The 12,385-nt window shown below is 37.6% G+C and overlaps 1 pseudogene; it reads right to left on the minus strand.

The window, feature by feature from the left end:
* Positions 1–414: 414 nt before the first annotated feature.
* On the minus strand, positions 415–2,309 carry LOC103271393 (annotated as a pseudogene).
* Positions 2,310–12,385: the final 10,076 nt, after the last annotated feature.

Raw genomic sequence — 12,385 nt, forward strand, 5'->3', positions numbered from 1 at the left:
GCCTTGTCTGCTTTCCTTTCTTGAGCATGTGGTCCCACTTTGCTCAATAAATCTTAGAACCTGCTTATCTCCCCTACATGTCTATCTGTGAATCCTTTCCAAACAAGATCCCGACACTGATCATACCCACCACTGGTTACAATATCGCTTGGTCTCTGGTGTGTAAGGAGTTAACACATTGATGAAATTGCTTCAGATTTTATTTATTTATTTATTTATTTATTTTGTTTGTTTGTTTGTTTTCCACTTTCCCAAACTTTATTAAAGAAAAAAGTAATTGGTGGTGAATCCCTGCAGCAAGTCAATTTTCTGGGATTCTTCCCTTGAAAATGTGACATTTGATTTCCAAACATATGCCAAAAGTGTACATGGCTCCCAAACTGTACTAAGTGAGAAGCTGAAATCCTGAAGTGCTCATCTTTCAACTTTCCCCAGTCTGTGATCTGTCTTTAGATCAGCAATAATTGCCTGAACAGCTGCTATGGCTTCATTAATTTTTGTCTGTAGCTCTCTGAGCTCTTCTATGTGTAGCAACAGCTTAGTTAAGACCTGCGTCTCCTGTGTCAATGCCAAGAATTTGTTTGTCTAAAGCATCAGGCATGCCCTCTTTTGTTTGATTTGCTTTAGCAACTGCATCCTGTGTCAAGTACTCCTGCACCAAAATGTGAATTGCCTTAAGCATTACCAGGTAATCATCATGAAGCTGGATCTGAACAAGGTTAGTCAAAGCCATCACACCGGCCTTAAAATCAGGATTATTTACCTTCAGATTGATCAATGGCTCCGCATTTTTAGTTGCATTGTTGGCACTTTCTGCATTATCAGGTACTAGGTCCTTGTATTTTTCAGCATTATCTCCATATTCAGGTCTAACAGCTAAACCAGGCTTCTTGTCGATCTTGAATCTTAGGATAGTTGACATCTCTGAGATACCTTTCAAAGAATTTAGGCCAGTCACTGCTGTGGATGTTTCTTAAATTACCTGTCTTCAATCTTGTAGTGTCTGATTTTCTGGTCTTCAAGCCAAACGATAAAGTTTCGAAATTGTGTTTCATCTCTGCAGTTGAAACTGGCCGGGTTGTGGTTGTCAAGGGCTTGCATCTCAACATACCCCGCGGCCTGCCTCAGTCCCCCAGGCCTTCGTCGGGAGCAGAGAAGCAATGACTAAATTGCTTTAGATTTTATTTAGCACACTTTACCTTTATGTATTTGCATTCACAGCTCCCTGGAAGATGTGTACCTTGTCCACCAAAATTTTAGGCTCCTTTTTTTTCCACTGTATGACTCCAAGACTTCTGTTAGTTATTTCTCTTTTCTTCCTGATATTGATAGTTAACATGGCTATCTGATTTAATTAAAGCATTTAAGTAACTAGAATAAACATTCTGCTTTCATGAGGCATAGATTTAGAACAATGAAAACTGAGCAATCACCTCTCTCTTTAGATAAATGAAAATAGGGTAAGGGAAACCAAAAAGGAAAGGGAAATACTCTGTTCTTTACCTGCTTACCAGAGATTGAGCCCCTTAAAGTAATCCTCAGCATGCTACTCATTTGGAGAAATGTATGGATGATAAGATGTACTCAGTACGACTCTTACTTTGAGATCATCATAAAAACAAACATTTTTCTAGTGAGTCTTCTCCACTTTACAGTATTTGTAATACAGCAAATAGTCATAGCAAATAGCAAATTGTCAGGTAATAAAATTTCACAGCAGCTGTTACTAGTTGTTTTGAACAATAACTAGTTATTGTTGTTGTTCAAAAAAGTTCTTTTACAAAAGACACGGATACTTACCTAAAAATACCTAAAAATATTTTACTGTTTCAAGGACTAGGAAAAATATATAGTACCAGGCTAAGTAACTTGTTGGGGAATGTCTCTGAGAATTTTATAGCTTTGATATGACTTTTGCTGTTATATAAAATGTAACTCTGTGTCTCAGAAGACCACTTGGTTGATGGTGTTCCTCCCTTCTTCACACTTTGATCCTGGGTGCTGTCTCTAGGCAGAAAAGAAGTAGAGAACAACTCTCTCCTATCAAAGCACTTAGATTCAAACTGGAAATACAGACCATACACAGGAGATAGCTGAAGAGTTAGTATACCCTGCTCTTTATGACCCTGGGGTCTACTTACAGCTGTGCTGTTGCTTATATCTAGATCAAATGAATTTTGTTTATACCAGAAGGGAGAAATTCTCCATCATATGCAATCAAATCCTAACAGAAACACCTGAAGCAAAAAAAAAAAGAAAGAAAGAAAGCAAAAGCAGCTTTACTATCAACTCACCCTTAACTGAAACATCCATCTCAATTCCAACTCAGGTTAACACATAGTCGCTGGCAATGTCCTCTGGGATAGTCTGCACATCCTCTGGAATTCAGAATTTCTAAATGGATGCCTAGGTAAAGGTAGAGTACCCAGGCAGCCTATGCTTTAAAGGACTCAATATGAAAAAGGCACAGTAAAATAAATCAGCTGGACTACTTAGTGGTAAATGCCTCATTTTCTTGTTGTGTTTACCCTTCTGACCCAACAGAACAGTAATGTATATCCTCTCGTTGCATTCTTAATAAGGTTATTTACACTGCATATCCAATGAGTTTGTGCCTTATGCAATAAATTTTCAGGTCTGAAATGTGTGTGTGATTGTAGACATCATTATTAGAGGAATTAACCTTGTAAATGAGGAGCACCCTTACTGAAGCTCTGGATTTTGATTATTCACAAGTGACACCAGAATATAGGCAGTTTTCTGATAAATTATAATAACCAGCTTTACAAAATACCACTGACTATATGAATAAGTAACAACATCTTGGCAACAAGTGGAGAATTCTGAGTTCATTTTTTAAATATCTATGTACTGGTTTGCAGTTTTACCTCGGAAGAAAGAAATATTAATATCTCTGATACATACAAGGAGTGACCCCCCCCAAAAAAATGAACTTATCTTTTGGAGGGTGGGCCTCTTGTAATTAATATCTCTGATACATACAAGGGCCACTTGCAGTCTAGGCTTCTCCCGGTAGGCAAGTGTTCTAGGAACCCACCAGCATCGGTGTACCAGCTAGTGTTGTGAGAAGATGCATTCAGTTTCAGTGAATTTTTGTTCTTGTTGTTGAACTTCTTTCAGTGTGTTTACCCACTTCATGATGGGTAATTTACAATCTTACCTGTCCACACTGCGCTGAATGTTCAGCGGTTTTTGACCAAAAACAACATGACCCCAGTGCCTCACCCTCCCTATTCACCTGATCTCTTCCTGAGCGGCATATTTTTGTTTCCTGGATAGCAAAAGTCCTTATTTTGCCAATGTGGGGGAGGTGAAACTAAAAACGGCAAACGCACTAAAAGGCATCTAAATTAATCAGTTCACAAATGGTTTTCCACAGTGGAAAAAGCATGTCTTTTTCTAAATATTTTATTTTAAAGATGTGGTGTACAATTCAGAATTATGCATACAAGTGGACGGAAAAAGCATCTTGATAGGTGTATTGCTTCAAACAGAGAGTACTTTGAAGGCGACTAAGTTTAAACATGCAAGAATACATGATTTTTTATGAATAAATTCCGGTTTCAGGAAGTCCCACTTTGTAGAATGAAAGTCTTGTTGGTCAGTAGTAATATGTATTATGAACTGGTTGGGCTGAGCAAAGCTAAAAGGACAAAGAGAGCAGCACCGTCTCAAGCCAACCGCTTGCTACTCAGAGTCCCCAGTCTGTCCCCAGAGATTCTATTACAACCACAGCTAAGACACACCAGGATAAATTAGAAGTTTATCAATTTCTTGATTTGTTAAGAGGTTACAGAAATCTAAGGGCATGATGAAACTACTAAGTTAAGGTTCAAATACAGGTTACTAGGAATCGAAGAAAAAAAATGAATGTTTTCTCACTTAGATTAAAACCTCAAATATATTATTTGACTTTAATTCCAATCAGTTTTCTAATGAAGAAAAGTCCCTGAGAATTAACATGGGACTTGTAGATTTTTCCTCTGCTTCTCTCTCAGTCAGTTCATGGAAGTTATTTCCTCCTTTTTTTTTTTGTACCTCAAAGAGTCACAAGGGGAGAATATTTCAGAGTCTATAATTGAGATGAATATTAAAAATTTTTGCTAACAGCTTAGAAGCAAAAATTAACCTATCTAAGGTTCTTCCAGCCCATATATCAAACCCAACTACCATGTGTAAGTACCAAGAAGTAGATGGACAGAGAATTTCCCTCTCTCTCATATGAATACCTACAGAAAGTGTAGCATCCACAAAATAACTATACATTCCACTGCAGGTGATGGCATAGGTGAGGTTACAAGCATGCCCCTATTAGTGAAAACTGTACAGCTAAGATTTTTACATTTTGATGTCTGTAAATTATATCTCACAAAAAGAACTTTAGACATTAATGTAAATCTATATATATAATAATAATAATATATATATAATAATAATATAATGTAAATAATAATATATATAATGTAAATCTATATATAATAATAATAATAAGCCAAATGATGAGTCCATATAGGTACATCATACTATTTTATTGACTTTACATAGGTTGAAACTTCCCATTAAAAAATGTTTTAAAAACTCTCATTGTTTTAGATTCTCTATCCCACACAGCCACAACTTCTAACAATGCAAGGATCATGATTAAAATCCACTCATATCTTTGACATTTAACAATGCAGACTGAAGATCCTTCACACAGCCTTACCTGAAGGAAACAGCTTGGCATTTTTTAACCTCTAGGTCTTTGCTTAAATAAAGCTGGGACATTAAAAAAGCTTTCTCATAGTCATCAAATATTATGCTATTGCCTTATAAGTCAGAGATACCAAATAAGAAACTCTGCACAGTTAGGACTTCTTGGGCCCATGGAGTTGTATCTATCTCTTTTCACTACCTTAAACAGACTGAACCTACCCAGATTTATTAATGTCTCCTCACTTCTAAGTTAGCCTTTATTAATTCTCCCATAATGTTTCTAAAATTCTCAGATTAAGAATGCTCAGCTTATGTACTATTACATAGCATCCACTTAAAGCACTGATATATCTATACTGCTTAGTGTTCAAGCTTTGGTACTATTGAAAGCGAAGGTGAAATTGTAAGCAGAGATGTTTTCATATTACATGCGAAAAGGTTAGTGCTCAACAAATATCTGGTAAAAGGGTAAATGATGGAAGAGATGTTTAAATGATTAAAGAATTGTCTAATGGACTTCAAAGACAGAAAATTTTTAAAAACAAAAGCATTTTAAAGATTTTATAGCTAGGGTCACTAGGAAGCATTTAGGAATTATTGTGGGCTAAAAAAAAATCCATAATATATTAAGGCTTTAAAAAAAGTACATATAAAGAACTATTGGTTTAAAAGCTACTAAGAAGAGTAATCATATCTCCAGAGGAAATTACCTTTGCTACAACACATGTATTATAAGGATAGCCTTACTTTGTTTAATTTGACTTTAGTGAAAACTGGTCTCAAAAGATCTAAACTTCAAAACCTAAAATGAGACAAAAAGGTTTATAGAGTCTAAATTAGCTGAATAGTTATTTTTTATTTCCCTTTTACTATCACATGTGTGCCAAATATTAAGTAGCAACAGTTTAAGAATTTAAATAATCCTAACCACTCATCAACCAAGGGACCTTGTCAAATCTGTAATAAGTATCCTACACCATGGTTTTCTTTTCATCACAAAAAGTAACAACTCAATAATTATCAACATCAAAGGCCAAACCTAATAAATTAAAATTTAGGCAAAATCAGCTGCTTTTGCTCCTGCCATAACTCAAGGAACCTTACTGCCCAATCCTTCATTTCAAAGAACATCAGTCAGTAAATGCTGTCTTCCACAAAACAGACCCAAAGAAGATTTCTAAGGTATCTTGTGAAGACAACCCTCCAATACAATGGACTGAGTGCCATAATATGTAAAACATTCAGAAGATCAGAACGAAAGCTTCCTCACACTGTATGAACTTCATATGCATCTGTTGAGACACTTAGCTTTGCAACAGCAAAATCAAAATTGTACAGGTCTGTCAAGTGTTACTTTGCCACAACATGAAAACATCAATAATGACAGTCTAGGAATTTTATTTCAGCAGTCTTTTTATGTAGATATAGATATATACATGTGTATATACACACCATATATATATATATATATATATATATGTATATGAGAGAAAGAGAGAGAATCTCCACACAGTTCATTACAGAGGAAGTATACTGCAGCCAACATGACATACAGACTGACCATATAACCCCAATTTTCTCTCATTGGCAACATTTTGACACTTTTTTCCTTCAGGGCTATCGCTTGTTTTCTTCTTAGAGTCAATTTAGCAATGAATTGTAATGGAAATTTTGCCCTGAAAATATTTAGTCATGGGTGCAGTCGGTTAGAAAACAGCTAATGAAGCCAAGGTCACAGGTTTGGATTGGTTTGAAATTCACATGGAATAAAAATATTCCACACCTGAAATCAGGTCAGTAGCCTCATGCTGAAGTAGCATAGGCCAGAGGGAGACTGGTTTGAAGAGTAGCGAGAGGTCCAGATCCTATTAGCAGTAATGGGCAGTCAGCAGCATGACCATTCTTCTTGTTTGTATTTTTGTATTAGTACGTGTGAGTTGCTGTATTAGGTTTGGAATTAGGAAGAAGGGTGGGACAGCATCTCTACCCTTGAGTACCACACTATTCAAGTGAGACAAATAAGACACATAAAAGAGATAAATACTAAATGATAAATCATAGGATATTTTAAGGACCAAGTAAACAGTGCAGCCAGTGAGTGTGGGATGAGTAAGAAAAGAGAGAGATTGCATTCTTGGTGAAGTCAGAAGAAACTTCTAAAGGAGGCAAACTTGATGCTATCCCCTCTGAGCATGGAGAAAGTAGAGGGTGGGTAATTAGCAAAGGGAGCTCCCTAGATCGTCCCTTTAGAGAAGCCTGGGTCCCTCCAGCCAGGCAAACACACAGCTTAGGCTTTCCAATGTGCATAGCAGGAGGTCAACTCTTGTTTTTTTGTTTGTTTGTTTTTTGTTTTTATTCCAGTACGGCAAAGCCTATGTCTCATCCTTTAGTTGGCAATGGGCAACATGGGAAGCTGTGTACGGAATAAAATCTCTTATCTAAAACCCTGCTGAGAAGTGTACACATCAAGAAAAATCACTCAAGACATCCACTCCTCAAGGATTTCTAAGTTCTATCCTTAGGTCAAGTTAGAGCTTCATAAAGATATATATCATGACTACCTTAGCTTAGACTCTAAAAATTTCCTTCACTGAGTTATGCTTTAAATTAAACTCTCTGGTATGGAAAAAAACTATCAAAAATAATAACCCCATAGCCTTTGATCCAGTAATTTCAATTCAGTAAATGACTCCTACAGATAATTTTCCCTGAATGTCTTAATATATATGTATGATCATTTACACTGACGCTACTTTTTCTTATCTTTTTGTTTTAATTGCCAAAGACTGGGCAGAATCTAAATGCCTATTTTCAGAGGATGGGTTAATTGAATTAAGGTATATCTATTTGATAAATACCATACAAATATTTTAAAGGAATGATAAATGTCTGCATATACTTTCCTAGAACTAGCAAAGTAGGAGCCAGGACCTAAATGATGAGAAGATGCCATTTGCATGATTATCTAGGATGAGAATGTACCAGGCTTGCGTAACAACAAGCACAAATCTCCCTGGGCAGGATGTACTGAAGGAACAGAGTGAAGGCCATCCATAACTAAAGGGAGGTAGATGAAGAATTAGAGGAGATGAAACTTGAGATCCAAGCTTGGAGTAGATCACATACAGCCCCAAAGGTCATGGTAGAGAATGGCATTGTAATGTAAAAATAATAAGGGGCCAGTAGAGTATTTTAAGCAGATGTCATGGTTTATGTTCTAAAATAGTCTATCCTCTTTATGAAACATGAGGTGTATAGAGGTAAGAGGAGAATGAGGACACAAAAACAGGTGACAACGACAGCAGTCCATGCAAGAGACTGAAAGTGGTGGAGGAGTGTGGGAGCAAATGGTTTGGGAAAATGTTCTGGAGATAAAAATGTGTGCTTCCTTGTCCTTGTCATTGTTGGGAGCCGGCCACGGAGGCCCACTGAGCGTTAGGGATCAGGAAGGGTCATTGACCCCGAGACCACTAGGATGCGTTCGGGAGCTATTGACCCCATTTTCTCCCCCTTTCTACTCAGTACTAACCAGATTAAGCTCCTGTGAGGTCAAAACATAAAGACTCTGAGACCAGGATGAACACAAGCTAACTTTAGAAGCTCATTGCTCCTATTCTTCCACAAGCTGTAGTTCTGGCTTTCACACAACTTATAATTCAAACTCATGTCACATCTAAGAGGCTTAGTATTGGTCACAGGCTTCTGGGTCATGATTAGGATTTATTGAAGGTGTAAATTGTAGAATATAGTTTTAGAAGACAGTCATTTTGTTGAAAGAATGCAGCTGGGTTACTTGCAGGTAGCCCACTGTGAACTTTGGACTGGGCCACATTCCAAACATTCTGGGATGGGCCACTTTCGTTTGTAAAGTAAATACTTAAGCTTCTATAGAATTGTTTAACTTGACATAAATCAATCAGTTTAGGATGAAAAAGGTTTATAGAATATGTCAGTCACAGATTAGGTTATCCTTTGTTATGGGATTTTAAGATTATCATATGAAAAGGGCTTAAAGGCAATCATTGACTAAGTTTTCATGGATTAAGGTCTCTGGTGGGTGGGGGACGCCCCTCCCACATCTGACTTTGTGTATAAAAGACCCGTTGTAATTCCCAATAACACACATCACTTCTGCACTAGACTGGAGTCCAGTCTCTTTCTCTCTCTCTCTTTCTTTCTCTCTTTCTTCTTCCCCCAATTGCCGATGCTGTCTCCACTTTTGGGGTACCCTGAACCTGGCTCGAGCTGGTCTACAGCAGTCCATGCAAGAGACTGAAAGTGATGGAGGAGCGTGAGAGCAAATGGTTTGGGAAAATGTTCTGGAGATAAAAATGTGTGCTTCCTTGTCCTTGTCATAGCTCTTGTTTTTCTTCATTATTAATGTAATAGTGTTGTTATACATTTGAATTTTATTGTCCCATCTTGTATCCATTTTAAAGGCAAGTGGAGCATAAATATAAGTTCTAAATAAAAGTGTGTGTGTGTGTGTGTGTGTGTGTATGTGTGTGTGTGCGCACGTGCACATACAAGTTAAGTAGAAGCAGCATGAAAAGGCATGTGAGAAGACCCAGAACCCAATAGATTTGCCTTCAAACTTGTCCTTTAAAAGATGTTACTTTCTTTACCTTGAAAGGGGCTTGATCATTATGCTCATGGTGATTTGACGATTCAGAGTTAATATTAAAAGTGTGCAGTACAATTCTAGCACATTGGGATGGTTTACAATTGCCTGAGATTAAATGAGAGGACCCAGGATATTAGGCCATGGGGAGGATCTAGGGATTTTTGCACAGAGGGCTAGAATGCAAAGCAGTGTTTTCAGCAGATGTATTTGAAGGTAGTCTATAAAGGGGAAGGGTCAGTTAGGAGATTATTACATTCTTCACAACATCTATATTAGAAAGGGAAAGAAGAGATCTCATTATCACCATTGACAGACAAAGAAGAGAACGACTCACCTCGGGTCAAACAACAAATCAAGGGTAGAAATGAGATTGGGCTGGAAATCACACTTCCTAGTCTAAGTACACTAATTCTCTAGACCTCTGCTGCCTACATTATTCAAATATGGTATGTGAATTTGGCTATTCATATGACCTTTTTTAAATATTAAAGCCCACTGCAACCCACTGGATAAATAATATACCAAAGGTCAGAGAATAGAGAAAATAGTGGTTTCTCCCAAGTTCAAGAAAATTTCCCTTCTTTGAGATTTGTGTCTACTAATTTCTAAATTTTTTTTTCTAAAATCAAAGTTTTTATTTAAAAGGCATCTTTACCACTGCTAGTTTTATATGTATATGTGTGTGCATATACTGTGTATGGGCACTCAGGCACACATTTATCCTGAGTGTTAAAGTGATCTGTCTCTATTAACTCAGCTGTGCAGAAGTGCTTTTAAAGAGAAATTATCACTTAGCTTATCACATATTTAGAGCAAGTAAAGATTTTACAAATACCTCAAGGAAGTATTAGAGTTAGTCAATGTGGGACTGTGGAAGCCCGGATGATTAGTGAAGGGAGCAGCCTACCCCATGAAAATAAAACTCAAAGTCATTTAAGATCCTTTGGGAATAAACTGCCGTAATTTCATTAAGATCCAGTGTATATTCGGGTCAGGGAAGCAATGAGTGAGGTGGTGTCCAGTACAAGTCGAAGCAGCGCACAAGAGTCCCTGACCTAGAGACAAACCTTTTGAAATCGAATAGAAGGGACATTTTTTTAAAATAGCTCTTTTTTTAATTCAGGTTTTTATTTTTATTTTTATTTTAAAGATGTGGGGTACAATTCAGGATTAAGAAGAGACTTTTTCAACAAATACCAAATACCCCTGCTTTTTAAAACTTGAGACTGCCGGATTCGGTGGCTCAGTCTGTAATCCCAGATCTTTGGGAGGCCGAGGCAAGTGGATTGCTTAAGCCCGCAGGTTCAAGACCAGCCCAGGAAACTTGGTGAGACTTCATCTCTACAATAAAAAAATCAAAAATTAGGTGGGGGTGGTAGCGCGTACCTGTAGTTCCAGCACCTTGGAAGGCTGAGATGGAAGGATGGTCAGAGCCCAGCAGGTCGATGCTGGGGTGGCCATAAGTGTGCCACTGCACTCCAACCTGGGCGTCAGAGTGAGACTCTAATTCAACAAACAACAACAACAACAAAAACTTGAGACTTTAATCCTTAAAACACCTCATCAGAGTTCTCCTACTCACTTCCATTTTATAGCTGGGAAGGTACCCAGATTATTTGTGAGTAGAAGGACAAGACTGATTGAGACACTGATCAAAGAGTTTCCCATTCACCCGCCTTCTTTGAGCAACATTCGGTGTCAAAGAAGGTGCCTTACATAAGTCTAGCCAATCAAGTATTCCAAAAATACTATACTAACTGAAGCAGTACGAGAAGAGAGAGAAAACAGAAAAAGAGAACCTTTGCTGGCAGTCAGCCATTGGTTCCCGTGTAGGAGTGTTCCACGTTGCACGGCGTCCTTACATTTTTTGTACCCCGTTAGTTCCCATGATAATAGTGAATCTAGCAATAGGCATGCACAAAATAGGTGGTCAAGAAATTTTTTTTCCGATTGTAATAAAACTGAAGGATATTTTTAAAATCTGCTGTGAGGAGAGGTGGAAATAATCCAAAAGAAAGCAACATATGTGCCGGTTCTTATTTTCTCCCTCTTCTTCATACGAATAATAATGTAGTGTGGGCCTGTAATTGTTGTTAAGTGCTTTAAATTTATTATCTTATTTTATCCTTCCTGCAAACCTATGAGAAATCTGCATCTTGGAAACGAGGACACCAAGACACAGTTATTAAATAGTGGGACTAGAACTCTAATTACATTAGTTTGGTGCACATTCTCTTAACCACTCTTCATAAAGAAGTTGACAGATATAGAAATGGAGGATGGAAAAAAAAAACAGCATGTTCCGGGACCACCAAGAAGTTTAGTATAGATCATGGAAACAGGAAAGGGATTAATGGGGTACAGTGGTTAAAATCCCAGGCTTTTGCCAGCACTACTCCCTCTGAATACTGCCTCTGCTGCCTGCTAACACTGTGATCTTGGGGAAGTCACTTACCTTCTCCCAGTCTCAGTGTCCTCATCTGGACTGGACTGTATTGGCTATTGCTCTTATTATTACCATATTTCCTTGATGCCAGTGGGCAAGTTGTTCCACACTTTGTTAGTTCTAAAAACCAAGTGGTTATATAATCAATATCACATATTCACTTCAGCTGAAAGGCAGAGGAATAAGATGCAGCCCAGTTGTTTTCATCCCCAGTGTAGAAAACTAGTCTGCATGAAAGGTGTTTGTTCATTAACTCATTTGAGTTCTTTGCATTGGTAGCATCACATGCAATTTAATTTTCACTGAAATATGGATGCCTAATTGTCACTTAAATGTCTTCAAAAAAGATTACTCTACGAGGCCTAGGAGGCAGCTTGCATATGAAGAAGACTGCCGCAAACAGGTAATGCAATTAGAGGCAGAAGACATTGCCAATGTTTCAGAATAAATCACAAGACTTTTAAAAGTACTGAAGCGTAGCATGGCTGGTTCGTACATTGTGATGGACTATCGCTGGGGTGCCAACATCTGCCTGACAAATGCTTCTACTAGGTTTCCAAGAGAAGCTATTAAACTTCCAACAGCATGTAATTCAATTA

Source organism: Carlito syrichta, unplaced genomic scaffold (genome assembly GCF_000164805.1).
Source record: "Carlito syrichta isolate Samal-C Ts95f unplaced genomic scaffold, Tarsius_syrichta-2.0.1 Scaffold311616, whole genome shotgun sequence".
Taxonomy (NCBI): Eukaryota; Metazoa; Chordata; class Mammalia; order Primates; family Tarsiidae; genus Carlito; species Carlito syrichta.